Below are 6665 nucleotides of genomic sequence, written 5' to 3'. Positions count from 1 at the left end.
AATTTTTGGGCATTTCATTTATGAGAGTGTCAAGGTAGTTGAGCAATACATCATTTTGAAGCTCTAGTAAGCTATCTGGGAGAAAGTCAGATTTTTTTTAGATTCCAAAATAAATATAACAAACTCTTGGGTATTTCATTATGGGGGTAGTTTTATATCTTCCCGACGGTTTTTTAATGGTCTGATTGAATCTCTGGGACAACCTCAGATTTCTTCGAGATTGCGAAATAGTAATTAAATTAATTTATTTTTTATGGCGATCCAAGTATAAAAGGGGATATGGTTTTTGGGAGTTCCCTTACAAAATTTCCGTGCTTACTTATCCAGCATATCCACAGGAATATGTTGTTTTAATTAAGATAAGTCACTGTAACTGTCACTGGTCCACTGTAATATGTGCTAATCCGAATCCAAATCCAATTCTAACTACAGCCACATTCTTGACAAAGAAGTCCAACGTTGCCAACTTATCACGAGGTGCTGCTGACCTATTAAAGCGAATCCCGGTTTGACAGAGAGAGCAGATGATATAGGGGTTTTAATCAGACAATCTTGGGGCGAGAAACAAATAGTCGACAGATGTAGTTGTACAATTTATATCATTTGGTGGCAGTTTCTTCCAAAAATTGTTTACAAATTTGTTTACTTCTAATATTAAAAACTCCGTAATTGCATAATTACAATTACTTTAATTTTAAAAAATGCACTGTTTAAATTGTTTTAATTATTTCATTAACGTCAAGGGAATATTTATTATGCTCCAATAAATATTAGGTACGCCCTTTCACGAAAAGGATAAAAACTTTAAAAAGTTATATTATATTACTATACTATTATAACTTGGATCAGTTAAACTTTTATTGCATTAATAATTCATGTGTTATAGTCCAGTCAAAAATATTTTTATTTACTACGAGCCAACTCCTCTTTGTCATCTTTTGTACTTCCATTTATTGTTTCTTCGACTCGTCTTAAAACATGCGACAACTCTTTCGACCATTATTTTCTAAAATTTTAAGCTTTGATTTAATAATTGTAATTGGTTTAGTTATAGTGCAATAATATTCGAAGCTTTGCAGAAAATAAAATTTAGACACACGTAAATTGTCATGTACGAAAATAACATATTTTAAACGAATGCATATAAACCTTGCATTCAATTAATGTAATGGTAATGAGAATAGCCATCTAAAATTCCAACTACGAAAATACCAACAGCTGCGACCAGATAGAAACTGGGGCATTATTTTTGCCTGAAATTTGCATATAACAATCGGTAGAAGTTACGCCGTCGTTAGTACTTTAGCAGATCGTTTGCGCCAAACGAAAACGATTCAGATTCAGATCATCAATTTTTCCTATTTCATCGGAGAAACTTTATTGGCAAGCAAGTTCAAAATTAAAACCATACCTAAAAATACAAATGTACGGGGTGGCCAATATAACGTAACCCTATACATTATCTCAGAATATACAGGATGTACGAAGAAATCTTAAATACAAAAGTTTGAAACGAAGTTATATTTTATTGTATTTTTGCATATACATCCCTCAGTGTTGCTTGGGTAAACACAACTTCATTTTTTTTTAATGGAACATTCTGTATATTATTAAATTTTTGGATTCTACTCTAATGTTCTATACCTTTGTCTAATGGTTTAAGTTTATTAAAAATGTCATTTGCAGGCCTTAAGAAAAATACCAATTATTCGTAAAAGGAAACTTTATTTTTTAATTTGGGTTTAATACCTTGTTGACAAGAACCTGCTTTAATAGAGTTTTTATAATATTTTGATAACTAACAATACAGGGTGTTCAAAAAGTAAGATTCAATACCAAATTTCATAATTTTATCTTATTTACCATTAAAAATAAAGGTAAGTTTTTCTAAGGATGTGGTTGCTGAAAATGTTTAGTTTTCGAAGGATTGACAAATTAATATTCTTATAAGACGATTTTGCTGCGGGTTTCAAGTTTTATTGTATCTATTCTTAGTTGAAAATGACAGCGTTTAAAATCAATCATATTCCAAACAAATGTATGACGCTCGCAGTTATAATTTTTTTTTACCTAAATTTTATAAAATACGCCACATTTTTCGTTAAAAAAACTATAATATATCAAGTTTCGTCAAAATTAAAAAATTTAAACTAAAAATAATAGCACTTGAAGAACAACTAACTTGGATTTGGATTGGAAGAATAGGTATTATAATAAATTTTCAACATGTCCTCCATGAACCGCCAAACACGCCCTATATATAGTTTCCATTTTATTTATAGCATCACTAACCATGTTAGATCCGTTGATATCAAGTATTTCCTTCCTAAAAACTTGAGTTGAAGCAAAAAATGTAATAATATTCAGGATCTTCCATTTAAAAAAAATTAATTTGTTTTTATGCCCTGGCAGCACTGAGTGTCCTGTACATGTAAAAAATATAATAAAATAAAACTTCGTTTCAAACCAGATGACTTCTGTATTTAAGATTTTTTTCGTACACTCTCTATATTCTGAGAAAAGGTTACGTTACGTTACGTTACGTTATATTGACCACTCCGTACATAATACGTAGTAGAAACAAAAACTCCTTTTTCCTGGATGTCAACCTTACAAACGAGATTTTGCGCCACCCTAGTTTGTGCTTACAAAATGAAACCAGAGGCTTTGTCAATTTGTATCACAAATTCAAGAATTTAGCAAAATAATAACAATAATTATTGAAAAATTAGATATATATTTGATAAGGTTTCATTTTCTTATAAGGGGTTCTCTCCTGTTATGACCTTTTGTCCAATATCCTGGACTCATGTGCAAACTATTTGAATGATCGCTGAGTCCCTCACTTTCTTTTTGGTTTTATCTCATTTATTTGTTATTATCTAGATATAAGCATTAAGAACAGGAATGGACTGGAGTGACCCATCAATCATCAAATTAATCGTGATCGTATATTTACCTGGTTATCTTGTATTTAAGTAAGAGTTTAAAAATATACCATCGCAAACTGCCCAGACTGGAGTTCATTGTGCATATTATTGTAATTGTAATACATTTATGCGCTGTGGAAATATTTTTTAGTCTTAATAAAGTTTTCATTAAAGTCGCTCTGCCATAAAATGAGGGAGCATTTTTCAAAATATATTATATAGGCCTAGCAACAAAGCATTAATATTTTAGATTAAAATCATTTGCTTAAAAATTAATTTCTCAATTTCTCAACTCTATCATAATTAAATAGTTTATAGTCATTACGTTAGATACAATATTTATTAGGTTCGACTGACTGACTGACTGACAAATTACCAATCAATATGAAAAAATTAAAGCGTGCCAAAAACAGGAACGTAGGTTAAATATTTTGTGTTGCGACGAAAAACCGGGATTATGGTTGAATAAACACATTTGCGACATCCGCTTAACACATTTCGTTCTATTTTTTTGCGCCCTATACCAACGGTGAAAATCCGTCGATAATCCCTGCAGATGCAAAAAATATTTTTCTACTTCCATTTCATAAGAATATCTACAAATTGAAGAGGCATATTTGAGCAGTCAATTTTTAATAAGGTTAATTTTGAAAATGCAGAACTTCCGCACAGATTTTAGTCATGGAATTTTGTTTTTCAATAGTGACGATCACAATTCCCTCAGTGAATTAATAGGTTAAGCTCAATTTGAGCATAAGTAAGCTTTACATGTACTCAAGACTATTAAAATTAGAATGGCAAAGTCTCAATATCTGAAGTTTCTTTTACCAAAATAAAATGCTTCCTTCGTCATTCGATTAAAATATATAAAGTTACTCTATTTAAACGAGGATAATTTTATATTAAATTTTTGGTAGTTTTAAATTCATTAGTTGGTTAAAATATTCATATAGTTGCTCTAAATCAATCTAGCATTGTGTCAATTCCATCCAAAAAATCATACTTTTATTCTAAAAAAAAAAAAAATTACAATAAACGTGGAGATATTGTTAAAGTAAATTTTTGTATAATTCTACTAATTGAAAACTTTTATTACACATGCAAAAAATATAAATAGCTTTTCGGCTTATCTTTATACTAAAACATGTTATTTATTATTGTTATTGATAATTTTCAGCAAATATAGGTGGGTAAGAAATACTTTTAAAAATGGGCTTGCTTTTAAAGAGGCCTTAGTAGAAATACAATCATAATTATAATATCATAATAATATATAATAATTATAACGTAATAATAATAATAATAATTCTACCATTGTTAAAGACCAGTGATATTTGCATTAATTTTATTCATCTAAAACTAGTATTTCTATTATTATTTACAGAGAAAGTCTGAAATCCGGAATGCAGATTTAATCTAACGTGTAAATAGTTACTTTAATACTATTTCTGGGCGAATAAAAATTGCATTACCAACTTTTTCCTTTAATCTCAAAAATGGAAAAGCAAGGAAGGGCTTTAGAAAAGATTTTTACCATTTTTATAGTCAATTTTTCGTATTGTAGATTTTCTGTTAGTGTTTCGTTGTCTGCCTCTGCTAATAGTAAATCTGACAAAAAAAGAACCCTTTTAATTAGCAAATTATCCAAATATCTTAAACATTTGTTCAACTCAAAAAGTGCATGAACATGTTAATTGCTGCTACCTAAAATAAGGAACTACACTTAATCTAAACAAAATACATTAAAAGTATAAACAAAAGCACCTACTTCAACACCATATAACACATACCAAATTTTGGTACTGTATCCAAAAACCCATATATATTACATATAAATGATTTTCATTATTATTGATCAGCTCCCGGGCTTATAGCCAGCACAAGTACTTGTCACCAGTGGGCGTAAATTTTTCAAAAATTTGAATGTTGCCCCGATCATTCTGAAACACATAGCTACATTCAGATTTATGTATTTGTATTTATAACTTTGGAAGTCCCTAACTATTCAAAATCTTCTGCAGTACTGTAAGATTATATTCTATAATGGACAGCATATTTTAAAAGCATTTTCAAATTGAGGATATCATAATTTTGGGACAATTATTTTATAGACATATCTTCTACCATTTAGAATACGACACAACCATTTCTCAAATCGAAAGTATGTTACGTTTTGTCCTTTTTTTAGGATTAAAAATTTGAAACATTTGAAAACAAAACTATCTACTACAATGAAAAAGATATCTTAAAAATATATATTTTTTAAGCATATTTAAATTCTGAATTAAAATTGCTGTGCTTAATTTAAAAATACTTAAATTTAAATCGAGTAGAAAATATTGAAGTTATACGTAATCTACAATTGAGAATTTGTTTTTTACTGTGACTGCAATGTGTTGATAGACTTCTTCAATGACTCCTCTATTAAGCTGCCGCTATGTTCCTACTCAATGAAACTAGTGTTTTAGATGTATTGTATCGAGCTTGTTGCATGATGCTATATTGTCCTTCAAACAACTTTAAATTTGACTCTAAGTTATGGAATTGTCATTTGAGGACAAATACAAATGCAAATATAAAAAAACATTTGATAATATTTGGTTAATAAAAAGATGTAAAAATAGATCTTGACAAAAGAATTTCTTGAACTTAAGACATAGCCTATTTATCAATATTTAGCAATTTTGTTAGTTTTATAAAAAACGTAGTGGAGTGGTTCCTAAAAGTTTTTTCTCATGAGGAAATTATTGCTTTTGTCAATCATACGCAAAGTAGATATAATTACGCAAAAGCGCAAATTTGCATATCGAAATGAATTGAAAAAATGCCACTGAAACAAACACCCAGTTTTGGTGCTATTTTTGCGTAAGTCACCAGGCTTATTGTGAATTGATAAGTTCCCAGATTTTCTCTTTTAACGTTTTCTTTTATCTATTACAAATAAACGTCGATATTGTTGTTCTCCCAGATTTACAATCCTGATTATATTTATATATTAATTTAAATGAGTTAAGATTGAAAAATATATAGTAGGTATGATAAAAGTAAAACGTACAAAGCGAAGAAAGAAAAAAATAGTATAATATTAATAATATTAATAATAATAATAACAATAATAATACCTTATTGTTATGTCAATGGAAGGAGTTATGACAAAACGTTTCAAAAATTGGCAACAAGCGATTATTTTAAACACTTGCAGAATAATATGGAAAAAGATAAATTTATTCTCCACAGATTAGCCCAACCAGAGCTTGAATAATAATAATAATAATAATAATAATAATAATAATAATAATAATAATAATAATAATAATAATAATAATAATAGTAACAATACATTGCGAAAATCTTGATAATTGGATAGAAAAGCTTAAAAACAGTATAAAAAATATGTAAAATATGTTTTTTGTAATTTATTATTAGCATAAAATTTTGAGAATTTTAATGTAAAACATTAATTATTAACATGTCCGAAATAATTTAATTGATTCTTTTCTCCAAAAGGATATTTACTACAAATTAACATTCTAATAATTGTGACGTCAGTATCCTGCTAGTGTTTTTATTAAAATAAATGATCTATTGATTTATATGTGTGATATATAATAATTATAATAATAATAGTAATAATAACAAATAGTTCTTATTAAAATACAACAGAAAGAACAGCGCTACTGAATCCGACTACGGATACAACGTAGTAGAATTAGATAGTTAGTAGTTATCGTTTAA

The sequence above is a fragment of the Cylas formicarius genome, unplaced genomic scaffold (assembly GCF_029955315.1).
Source record: "Cylas formicarius isolate icCylForm1 unplaced genomic scaffold, icCylForm1.1 PGA_scaffold_7__23_contigs__length_41026272, whole genome shotgun sequence".
In the NCBI taxonomy this organism is placed as follows: Eukaryota; Metazoa; Arthropoda; class Insecta; order Coleoptera; family Brentidae; genus Cylas; species Cylas formicarius.
The sequence above is the reverse complement of the archived record's forward strand: the minus strand, read 5'-3'. Positions refer to the sequence as shown.